A 13313-nucleotide genomic window follows, 5' to 3' on the forward strand; every position below is an offset into this window, starting at 1 on the left:
ACTCCTGGGGAAGTGATGACTTAGCGGTATTATTGCTCGATTATTAATCCAGAAACTCAGCTAATGTTCTGTAGACCCAGGATCGAATACGCCATGGAGAAATTTTAATTAAATAAATGATATGCGAAATTGAGGTTTTACTGAAGGCCATGAAAATATTGTCATAGTTGGAAAAATCCATCTGGTTCACTCATGTGAAATCTGCCACCCTTCTCTGGTCTGGCCAACATGTGTGACTCCAGACCCACAGCAACGGGGGTCAACTGCCTGCTGAAATGGCCTAGTCAACCATTCAGTCGCATCAATCACTATAAAGTCTCGACAAAGAAATGAAACCTGATTGATCAGTTGGCATCAAACTTGACCCAGAAAAGACAACAGCAAAAACAACCCTGTCGACCCTGCAAAGGCCACCTGACTAATATCTGGAAGATAGTGCAGCAAGGGCAGCAGATACATGGAACACCACTGCCTTCAAGTTCTCTTCCAAGCTTCTCACCATCCTGACTTGGAAATATCTTGCCATTCCTTCACTGTCACTGGGACAAAATCCTGGAATTCCCTCCCTAATAGCATTGTGGGTCAACTTACAGGAGCTCACCAGCACCTTCTCAAGGGCAATTAGGGACGGCAATAAATGCTGGCCGTCCAACAAGGCCCGCATCCCACAAGTGAATAGATTTTTAAAAATGGAGAAATGTGAGGCTATCTACTTTGATAGGAGAAGCAGATGTGCAGAGCATGTCTTTAATGGTAAGATGTTTGAAATGGCAGCTATACAAAGTGAGACATGGGTGCACTTGTCAATAAGTAACTGAAAGCTAACATGCAGGTGTAGCAAACTATCACAAAGGCTAATCAAATGTTAGCCTTTACTCCAAGAGGATTTGAGCAGAGGAGGAGTAAAGTTTTGTCCTGGATGTAAAGGTGTTGGTTAGACTATGTCTGGAGTATTGCGTGCGGTTTTGGTCTCCTGCCCTCGGCAGAGATATTATTGCCATAGTGTGAGTTTAATGAAGGTTCACCAGAGCTGCTCCCAGGATGGGGGTGCTGTCCCATTGGGCAAACTGGGCTTGTATTCTCCAGAATTTCAAAGAATGAAATGTGATCTCATTGAAATTTATAAAACACTTAATGGGATACATAGGGTAGCTGCAGGTAAGATATTTCTTCAGGTTTTGGAAAATAGAACTGCAAGCACAACGTCATAAATAAGGAGAAGCCACTTGTCTCTGAGAGAAGGAGATTTGTTTTTCCTTTGAAAGTAGTGAACTTTTGGAGCTCTCTGCTACAGAGGGCTATGACAGCTCTATCTTTGATTAGATATAAGATAGATATTGATAGATTTCTGATTACCAAAGACATAAAGGGTCATGGCGATGGTGGTGTCATAGAATCAAAAGCACAGATACAGATCATTCGGTCCAACTCATGAATGCCAACCATGTTTCCCAAACTAAACTAGTCCCAATCGTTTTGCCAATATCCCTCTAAACATAGAACATAGAACGTAGAACATAGAACAATACAGTACAAAACAGGCCGTTTGGCCCTTAATGTTGCACTGACCTGTGAACTAATCTAAGCCCATCACCCTATACTATCTCATCATTATCCATATGTTTATCCAAGGATTGTTTAAATCTCCCTAATGTGGCTGAGTTGACTACATTGGCAGGTTGGGCATTCCACGCCCTTACCACTCTCTGAGTAAAGAACCTGTCTCTGACAATTGTCTTAAATCTATCACCCCTCAATTTGCAGCTATGCACCCTTGCACGAGCAGATGTCGTCACCCTCAGAAAAAGAGTCTCACTGTCCATCCTATCTAATCCTCTGATCATCTTGTATGTCTCTATTAAGTCCCCTCTTAGCTGCCTTCTCTCCTATGAGAATACAGCCAAGTCCCTCAGCCTTTCCTCATAATACCTATGCTCCATACCAGGTAACATCCTGGTAAATCTCCTCTGCACTTTTTCCAATGATTCCACATCCTTCCTGTAATGGGACAACCAGAACTGCACACAATACTCCAAATGAGGCCGCACTATCATTTTGTTCAATTGGAGCATGACATCATGGCTCTGAAAGTCAATCATTCAACCCAATAAACCCTAACAGACTGTATGCATTCTTAACAGCACTATCAACCTGGGTGGCAACTTTCAGGAATCTATGTACATGGACTCCAAGATCCCTCTGTGCATCCACACTACCAAAACTCTTTCCATTGACCCAGTATTCTGCCTTCCTGTTATTCTTCCCAAAGTGAATCACATCATATTTATCTGCATTGAACTCAATTTGCCACCTCTCAGCACCAATTCTGCAGTTTATCCAAGTCTCCCTGCAACCTGGAATATACTTCCAGCACTTCACCAACTTTAGTGTCATCTGCAAACTTACTAACACATCCAGCTATGCAAGCATCCAAGTCGTTTATGAAAATGACAAACAGCAATAGTCCCAAAACAGATTCTTGTGACACACCACTAGTAATCAGACTCCAAGCTGAATATTTTCCATCAACCACCGCTCGTTGCCTTCTTACAGAAAGGCAATTCCTAATCCAAACTGCCAACTCACCTTCAATCCCATGCCTCTGCATTTTCTCCAATAGCCTACCATTTGGAATCTTATTGAAGGCTTTACTGAAGTCCATGTACACAACATCAACTGCCCTACCTTTATCCACATGCTTGGCCACCTTCTCATTCTCACTAAACCTTTCCTATTTATGTCCTTATCCAAATGTCTTTTAAAAGTTGTAACTGTACATGTATCTATCATTTCCTCTGGTGGTTCATTCCACAGACAAACCAACCTCTCTGTGAAAAAATTAACCTTCAGGCCCCTTGTAAATCTTCTCCTCTCACTTTAAAAATATGTCCCCTCGTTTAGAACTCCACAAACCTTGGCAAAAGACCTTTGCTCTTCAGCTTATGTGTGCGCCTCATGATTTTACCAATGTCTATAAGGTCACCCCATAACTCCCTATGCTCCATTGAAAAAAGTCCCAGCCTATCCAGCCACTCCTTATAACTGAAATTCTCCAGTTCCAGCAATGTCTTGGTAAATCCTTTCTGAACTCTCTCTAATTTAATAATACCCTTCCTATAGCAGGGTGATCAGAACTATACACAGTACTCCAAAAGTGGCTTTACCAATGTCCTGTACAACCTCAACATGACATCCCATCTCCTATACTTGCTGGTCTGAACAATGAAGGCAAGCATGCTAAATGCTTTCTTAATCACGCTGTCTACCTGTGTCGCAACTTTCAAAGAATTATGTATCTGAACCCCTAGGTCTCTCTCTTCTCCAACACTACCGATAGCCCTACCATTAACTGTATTAGTCCTACCCTTGTTTGTTTTACCAAAATGCAAGATCTCACATTTAACCAAAATAAGCTTCACCTGCAACCCCTCAGCCTACGGGCCCAATTAATCAAGACCCCTTTATAATCTTAGCTAACCTTCTCCATTGTTGACTATGCCACTAATTTTACTGTCGACTGAAAACTTACTAATCATGCCTCCTAAATTCTCATTCTAAATCATCAATATCAATATCAAACAACAGTGGGCCTAGCACTGATCCCTGTGGAACACAGCTGGTCACAGGCCTCCAACCCAACAAACAATACTCTACCATCACCCTCTGTCTCCAACCAGAAAGCCAATTTCATATCCAATTGGCAAGCTCTCCTTGAATCCCATATTTGGTGAATAAAAATATGGCGGATAAAATGCATTGAAGTATTTGATCAATCTGATTGTATTGAATGGCAAGGCAAGTCAATGGGCTGAGTGGCCTATTCCTGTTCCTACTTTTCTAAGTGCCAGCAGAGTACACAGCAAACCAACTGCATTTGCTTCAACCAAATGGAAAGATCACATTATCTGATGGAGTAGTCCTCAGTCAAGTCAGGGCGGTATAAGCAAGGTCAGCCTCCAATATTATTCACAAGGGCTTGGACAGGTCAGTTGGCCACTCAGTGCACTCAGGGTCAGGATGCTCTCTTCATATAACTTGAGAAGCCAAATGTCAAACAGCCTACTACCCACTTTTATTCTTTCAAGTCTCTTGTGGGCTGTTTTCTCCTCGACTGAGAGAAAGAGAAGGATTGAGTGAGATGAAAGTGAGTGGTGTAGCTGTAAATGCTGGTGCAAGAGAGGGGAAAAGTTGTGAGTTATCTGAAGTGAGTGAGTTGGCAGTCTCACAGAGATGCCGAGGGGAGTTTGAGGAGGTGAAAGTGAATGATGGAAAATGTTGCAAGCAATAGTGAGAATGGTAGACCATGAGCCTTGTTCAGAGGTAGGTGCTGTAGCAGAGATACAGTGAGGATGAGGGACAGCAGAGAAGGTAACTGAACATAATGCAGAATTGCTGGGTTTTCCTCTGGCTGGTCAAGAACACACTGACCTAGATGTCCGTCCTCTTCACTAGCCCTCCACTCAGCCTCCAGGTCGTTATCTGCATTGTGGGGTTTTCTAGTCTCTGTCACGTTGCAGGTCAATGTCATGAACTGTGCATTTAAAGATGGCACCAGCAACAAGATCCCAGGATGTTCTGGCAGTGCCTATGGTCGGTTAGAGAATTGGGCTAATGTTAGAAAAGAGGGGTGACCTGGGGATGTGTTGCATTGTTAATAAGGTGAGATGGGATGATTGCAAGACAAAACTCATTCAGCCTCACCTTTCAAATTACTCAATGAAAATAAAACTTAACTGAGTTCTGGCATGATTCAGCCTTGTGTCTCTGTCAGCTTCTGCAAATAACTGACTGCTACATTGCCTGTCCTTCATGTAATACTGCTTCATGACTTCAGAATTGTGCTCATTAACCTCCTGAAAACCTTGCAACTGCCCCCACCCCTATTTCTGGGCAAAGTTGAATGTTGCCACTTCCCAAATTTTTTGTACGCTCTTGGGATGTTTGCATAATTGGCCTGGCCAGTATTTATTGCCAACCTCTAATTGCCAGCAAGTAGGTGTTGGTGAACTGCTTTCTTGAACTGCTGCAGTCCAATTGGCAAAGGTAGGCCCACATTGCCCTTATGGAAGGAATTCCAGGATTTTGACCCAATAACACTGAAGGAACAACGATATATTTCCAAGTCAGGGTGGTGCATGGCTTGGAGGTGAATTTGTGGTGATGGTGGTGGTGTTCCTATGTCTCCACTGTCCTTTTTCTTATATATAGTAGTGATCAGGCATTTGAAATCTGCTGTCTCAAGGGCAGCATGATGGCTCAGTGGTTAGCACTGCTGCCTCACACCGCCAGGGACCCAGGTTCGATGCCAGCCTCAGGTGACTGTCTGTGTGGAGTTTCCTCTGGGTGCTCTGGTTTCCTCCCACAGTCCAAGGATGTGCAGGTTAGGCGAATTGGCCATGCTAAATTGCCCGTAGTGTTCAGGGATGTGTAAATTAGGTGCATTAATCAGGGGTAAATGTAGGGTAATAGCATCAGGGAATTCGGAGGGTTGGTGTGGACTTGTTGGGCTGAAGGGCCTGTTTCCATACTGTAGGGATTCTATGAACCTTCCTGAATTTCACCAATCCATCTGCTACTGCTGTGTGATTGTGGTGAAGGGAGTTAATGTCACCACTAATAATTAGCTGGCTTGTTCAGTACAACAAATGGATACAATTAGAGGATTTTATCATAGAGTGAAGTCATTGCTCTTCACCTCTGTTTGAAATGATCAGACCCTTAACCTGAGATTGTGCTGCATTTTTTAGATTCCCCAAGCCAGGAGATAAAAATTTCTTATAATCTCCAATATGAAGCCTCATCAGAGTTGTTTATGTCTCAATGAGATCTCATCTGATTCGGCTGAACTCCAGAACATATGGATAAAGTTTATTCAGTTTCTCAACATAGGACCATCGACCTTAACCCAGAGGCCAATATAGTGAGCCTTTGTTGTTTTGTCTCTAGTGCAAGTGTATCCTTCTTTAAATATGGCGACCAAAATTGCACATGGTATTCCAGATAAGCTTTCACTAAAGCCCTGTAAAACTGTAGCAAGAAGTATTTATTCCTGTAATCCAACCCCCTTATACAATAAAGGTTGACATGCCATTTGCCTTCTGAATTGTTGCATGTTATCATTCTGGCTTCCATGTACAAGCATACTCAAATCTCTAACTATCAACACTTAAAAGTTTCATGCTTTCAAAAAAAATTCAGTTTTCCTCTTATGATGGAATTGAACATTCTCAAACGTAACCATGTTATACTGTATCCGCCACCTGGTTGCCCACACACTAAGCCTTCCTGTTTCTCTTTGCTGGTTGTCTGTGCACTTCCACAGTTTCAGTTCCCATTTAGTTTGATATCATCAACAAATTTAAAAGCATAGTTCTATGTTTCTTTATCTAATTGATTCTATGATTATGCATAAATGACAGGGCAACAATTTCTCCTGATAGTGTATTATATTAACGTATATTTTTTCCTTTGCGATATTAGAGACCTTGGAGAGTTGTGTGGCTTAGGATGTTATAAAGAGATACAATGATTTGAAATAGATGGTTGAGACAGTGAGTAACTGAGCCATGGAGACCAGGATAATCACCAACCTGAGTTATTTGGAGTGATAACAAAAGCACAATTGACATCAGCACTTTGGGTTGCCAGAGGAAAAACGCATCAGCTTTCTGCTGATGAACCCTCCCTGCAGTTTGTATTGCAAGTGCATGTCTTGGAAGAGAGAAAAGTGAAAAAAAAAATTGTCAGAAAAGGGAAAAAAATCTGTAAACATTGGATTGTCACATCTTTTTGAAGGATATTCAGACGTGTGGTTGTTCAGCTAATCTACTATCATTACTTGCAATCTCTGATAATTGCCATCTGCCAGAATATTAGACTGGACTGGAAAATAGATGTTATCTTGGACTAAAACGTTAGTTCAGAAAACATCGTATGTACTGAATTACACAAACCTCACAAAGGCAATTGCAAAGCTTTCTACTTTGTGGGATCAATCGTTATCAAAATCATTAATGAGCATGACAAGGTAATATTTTCTGTATGAAGAGAATAATAGGTTGACAAAACTTGTTAATCCATATTTAATTATATCTTCAACCAGTGTAAGAAGCGATAAACAAGGTTTGTTGTGTATTTCACTCATTTTAGTCACAAAGGTATGTGCCAGCATGGCAGATTTAATATGAACAGCTAAGGTCATGTTCTGATTTGTAGCTCGCTCAGTAATTTTTCCACGCCTACACTTTCGCAGGTGAAATGCAATCATTCTTTGTTAGAGAAAATGATTCTCCGCTAAAGAAGTAAATGCACGCTTCTTGAGAGCTGACCTCGATTACACCCCAACCCACGCCAAACTTTACTAATTAATAGGGATCTGAGCACTCGAAATCAAACATCATTAATCACCCATCAGACTTCTTGTGATATGTTCATCACCCACTAACCCGCACGCTGTAATGAGTCAATTAATTCACAATAGGCAATATTTTTCTAGGACTATGAGTGTAATTAATAAATTGCTGTCAGCAGTAACGTGTCATGAAATCAATGTAAATGTTCAATATATATCATTAGGGATTTGCGCAAAGGCAGCATTCAGCAATACAAAAAAGACACTTTCAAATGAACAGCCAAAAAATATCTTGCCATAAAACTGCAATGCAGCATTCAGCCACTCAGCTGGGAATCACATTTATTTTTAGAACTGTAATGGGACACAGGCCAAAGATTTTCATTTTGAAAGAATTTCTTCATGCAAAATAATTATGATATAGATTATTAGAAAGGCAGAAGCAGGCACATATTAGGGAGTTTTGGAAAGTTGGGCTCATTTCCAGCCCATCTCTTGATGATCATATCGCTGAGGGCTGACACACCATTGTCCAATGTATTTGCATAACACAGCATTATATCAACTTTCTGATTGTTTTAAGGAGACAAATTATTGTGTTTGGTTTGAAGAAAAAATGCTCATTGCATTTTTGCCTGAGGCTGATATCCTTGTGCTACTTTTCTGACAGTCTCGTTTCCTTTGAGAACTGTTTTTTTTTCCTCTTTCAGCTGAAGCTTGCAGTGGTATGGTGGAAAAAGCAGCTATTTTTAAGAATTCTTTCACAGAATGAATATGTTGTTGGCTGTCCAACATTTTGCGCCCATTCTCCCGAGTGCCATTGGTAGAAGTATTCACAATTGCTGGGGCATCCCAGGCTTTGTTGCAGTGGTGCTATATTTAAAACTTCCTTGTGCCCCTGGTCAAGTGCTTCCACACTATAGGAATTCTAATTCATTTTTGACTGGAACAAGGGAGGAAAAATGCTTGACATAGTGAAGGAATCCCGAGCAATCAGATCTGAGAATACTATTTGAAACTACTGCTCACAGTGAAGTCACGAATGTTGAAGACATTAAAAGTTAATTGCTGAAAAGCCTATACCTCACAATTCACAAAGTGACCTTTAATTTATTGGATATTCATCCACTTGTCCTGATTTTGATTGTGTCGCCATAAAAAAATCATGATGCAGAGGTGCCGGTATTGGACTGGGGTGGACAAGGTCAGAAGTCACAAGACACCAACTTATAGTCCAACAGGTTTATTTGTAATCACAAGCTTTCAGAGCGCTGCTTCTTCATCAGGTGATGACTTCAGTGATTTCCTTTTTTTTATAAAAATTGGTCCAATGACTAAAATACTAGGTGACATAAGTTGAAAGGTAATGAAAAGACTTTAGAATTAAACAAGAGGGATAAAAAGATGCAAACAAGCAAACAAAAAAGTATCTAAAGCAAAATATTACCAATGGTAGTATCAAGAAATCCTAGCAAATTTGGAGTCCATGCTCATTTGATCGGAACTCCATTTACCACCTTAAATATTCTTTCTTGCCAACACTGACACACAGTAGCAGCAGTGTGTACCATCTACAAAATACACAACAGTAACTCATCAAGGTTCTATTATAACACTTTATACACCCCAAAGCAGCACCATTTAGAAGGACAGGACAGCAGGCACTTGGGGATATCACCTTAATGTTAGGGCCCTGGGGAATGTTGTCAAATAGAGAGACCTAGGGTGCAGAAACATAGTTCCTTGGAAGTAGCATCACAGGTAGACAAGGTGGTGATGAAGGCATTTGGCATGCTTGCCTTCATTGGTTAAAGCCTTGGGTACAGTGGTTGGGATGTCATGTTACAACTGTACAAGACATTGGTAAGGTTACATTGGAGTACTGCATACAGGTCTGGTCGTCCTGCTATATGAAGGATATTATTAAATTGGAGAGGGTTCAGAAAATATTTACCAGGAGGTTGCCAGGATTGGAAGGTTTGAGCTATAAAGAGAAACTGGATAGGCTGGGACTTATCTCCTTGGAGCATGGAATACTGAGGGTGACCTTTCAGATGTTTATAAAATTATGAGGGTTATAAATAAGGTGAATGGCTAACGTCTTTTTCACAGGGTAAGGAAGTTCAAAGTTAAAGGGACAGTTTTAAGGTGTGAGCAGAAAGATTTAAAAGGGACCTGAGGGGCAACTTTTTCACACAGAGTTTGGTACGTATATGAAACAAGCTGCCAGAGGAGGTGGTGGAGATGGGTACAATTACAACATTTAGAAGACAATAGAAAAAGAGGGATGTGGGCCAAGTGCAGGCAAATAGGAATAGTTTTGTTCAGGAAACCTGGTCGGCATGGGCTGAAAGGCCTGTTTCCTTGCTTATGGCTTGATGACTCTACCATCTCATTAAAGGTCTCTTTCAAGCCACACATATCCTGATTTAGAATTATATTGCTCTTCCTCCAAAGACACAGGATCAAAATCCTGCAATCTCTCTCTGACAACACCGTGGATGTATCTACACCATAAAGATTACAACAATTTGTCTTCCTAACAATGTCCATTTACCATGAACAACTTGCTTTTGAAGTTCCAATGCAACAGCACATCAAGTGGGAGCACTATTACCAAATGGTGATTCTGTGAGCTTAAGAAATCCTTCGCAGGATAGTAGGAGTTCATTTAAATTATCATGGGGCCAACAAGACCCACTTCCTGAAAACAAATTTTAAAAATGTACAGCCTATTCTTCAAACTGTTTCCTGTAACTTCACTGGAATATTGATGGAAATCTCAGAGAGATTACGTTGGTTATCTTGTTGCAAGGTCTTTCCCCTATCTTCAGATAAATTCATGGCAGATGACTAAATGAACCCTTGCAGAAATTCATGCTGTGAGTTAACACGTGGAGTAGAGTTTTGGATGACCTCAGGTTAACAGAATTTAGAATGTTATAGACCCACCTGGAATAGTTATTCCTAGAAGTAATGAAGTAATGAATGAGTGTTGCAGCAACTGAGTTTAAATGTGACAAATCAGACAATGTTAAGCAGATAAAATAAGTGATCTTCCTGATATGGTACCAAAACCATGAACTGTCTTTTTTAGTTTTTTGGGTTGTACATCACAGAAACAGGCCATTCGGCTCACTAATGCTGACCAATAAACACCAAACAATAATAATGTCTTTTACCTACACTTGATCCACAGCCTGCCATTTTAAATGCTCAAATGCTCAAACTGCACTTTTAGGGCTCAAGACTGATGTCAGGGAGAGGGATGGAATCAATGGCTGAGGTACAGAGTTTGCAGAAGGCACAGAAAACAATGTTTTTAATCTTGCTAATATTTTTGTTCTAGTCTTGCTGTAGCTTTCTGTTTCTCCCATAAACTTACAATTATCTGACCGAAGTCATGAAGTTCTGATCACCTCATTACTAAAGGAATGCAATTGCACCAGAGGGGGGACAAAGGACATTTTATGTGGATGCTGCCAGAACTGGAAAACTGCAGAATGAGGAAAGAATGGATAGGCTGGAATTGGTGTTGTTAGAATGGAGGAGACAGAGAGGAGATTTCTTTGCAAAGTACAAAACTGTCAGCCCCCTGGACAGAATGGATGGGAAGGGCTCACTTACCTGTGCACAGAGTCAGTGACTAAGAGGCGTTGATTCAAAGTGACTGGTAAAATAGTTAGAAGGGAGATGAGGAAAACCTTTTTCACCCAGTGGTAGGCATCAGGAACTCATTACCCGCGAGGGTAGGACAGGCAGAAATCCCTGACTCATTCGAAATTCATGAAGAGTCACCTCAACCTAACCTGCCGAGCCATGGATGACGAGCTGACAATGACTCTGGGCTAAGTGTCTTTTTTTTTGGTGATTCTATGGGCCAAATGCTCTCTTTATGCCATAACGTTTCCACAATCGTATAAAATCATAACAAAGAAGAATTGACCACTGCTCGTAAGGAGTACACCTCTTTGAGAAAGCACTGACCCATGGATCGATCAAACATATTTGATTGAATTAATCAGTGAGTGATGAGGAAGAGCTGGCAGATGCTATCGTTAAACAAAACACATGTGTGATTTTATGATACCGCAGTATGAAAACAGCACTTGAGTGCAAAGGAGCAAATATTGATGAAATCATTTGGAGATCTGTTGCAACTAGAATATATAAAGTGTTACAGGATGTCCAAGTGACAGATGAGAATTTCATATGCCTTCGCTCAAATGTCACTCTTCTAGACAGACAGAATTGCCTCAGTTCAATCTTGTCTTTATCAGAGTGAGAACTTAGGTTACACACAGGTCAGTCTGCACATGTAAGCCTGACCTGACAATCATTCAGCCACTTTACACTGACACTGGGAGAGGCACATGTCATTATTGCTTAGCTTGTTGGGATGGATAATAGTTTGTTACCATGAGTGACAGAATATGTTCTGCTATGTTACTGATGTCAAAATAAAAATGGACAATGCTGGAATTGTTGAGTAAGTCGGCCTGCATCCGTGGAGAGAGAAACATAGTTTATGTTGCAGGACTACTTTGTGTAACCAGAACTGGCAAGATAGAAATGTAACTGGTTCTAAACAAGTGCAGAGGCAAGGAGACGGCAAAAAAATGAAAGGGAAGGTCAGTGATAGAGTGGAAGGTGGGATAGATTGATTTATAAAACTGTCATACTGCAAGGCAATGGAAGAGTTAATAACAGTGAATATAAAGAAAAAGAATGAGCCAACAGAAGGTTTTATTGGGAATGACAGAAATATCACCAAAAGTTCACTTCGGGTCCACTTCGGAGCAACGAGAGGCGGGAGCCGGGAGGAGGAGACGTTGGTGCGAGGTGATTGTCGGGAAGGCTGGTAAGTATATTTAAGCTTCTTACCTTCAGGCCAGCGAGGGATGAGCGAGCAAAGGACTTCTGGGAAGGGTAAGTAGAACAGTTTATATTTGCGTGGTTGCGTTCTCCCACCCATCCTCCTCCACTAACCGAAAAAAAAAGTGGGAGCCAGATTGACAAGGTAAGGTAACTAGTTTATTTCCTTATCCTTTTTTTTAGTAGTCACTTCGAGGGTTAGAATAGTGGGAATGGAGTTTAGGGCAGTGGAATGTTCCTCCTGCAGAATGTGGGAAGTAAGGGTCACCACTCGTGTTCCTGCTGACTACATCTGTGGGAAGTGCATCCAACACCAGCTTCTCGAAAACCGCGTTAGGGAATTGGAGCTGGAGGTGGATGAACTTCGGATCATTTGGGAGACAGAGGGGGTTATTGACAGGACTTACAGAGAGGTATTCATTCCTCAGATAAAAGAAAAAGACAGATGGGTGACAGTTAGGGGACAGAAAGGGAACCGGCAGGCAGTGCAGGGATCCCCTGTGGCCATTTCCCTCAACAATAAGGATACCGTTTTGGATACTGTTGGGGGGGAATGACTTACCGGGGAAAGCAGTGGGGCACCTGCTGCTCAGAAGGGAAGGGGGAAGAGGAGCAGAGCAGTAGTCATTGGGGACTCGATAGTTTGGGGGACAGATAGGAGGTTCTGTGGGGACGAGAGAGACTCACGGTTGGTGTGTTGCCTCCCGGGTGCCAGAGTCCGTGATGTCTCTGATCATGTTTTTGGGATCCTTCGGGGGGAGGGAGAGCAGCCCCAAGTCGTGGTCCACATTGGGACCAACGACATAGGTAGGAAGAGAGATGGGGACTTGAGGCAGAAATTCAGGGAGCTCGGATGGAAGCTTAGAGCTAGGACAAAAAGAGTTGTTTTCTCTGGTTTGCTGCCCGTGCCCCGTGCTAGTGAGGTGAGGAATTGGGAGAGAAAGGAGTTGAACACGTGGCTACAGGGATGGTGCAGGAGGGAGGGTTTCGGGTTTTTAGATAATTGGAGCTCTTTCTGGGATAGGTGGGACCTCTACAAGCAGGATGGTCTTCATCTAAACCAGAAAGGTACCAATATCCTGGGTGG

Source organism: Chiloscyllium plagiosum, chromosome 1 (genome assembly GCF_004010195.1).
Source record: "Chiloscyllium plagiosum isolate BGI_BamShark_2017 chromosome 1, ASM401019v2, whole genome shotgun sequence".
Lineage (NCBI taxonomy): Eukaryota > Metazoa > Chordata > Chondrichthyes > Orectolobiformes > Hemiscylliidae > Chiloscyllium > Chiloscyllium plagiosum.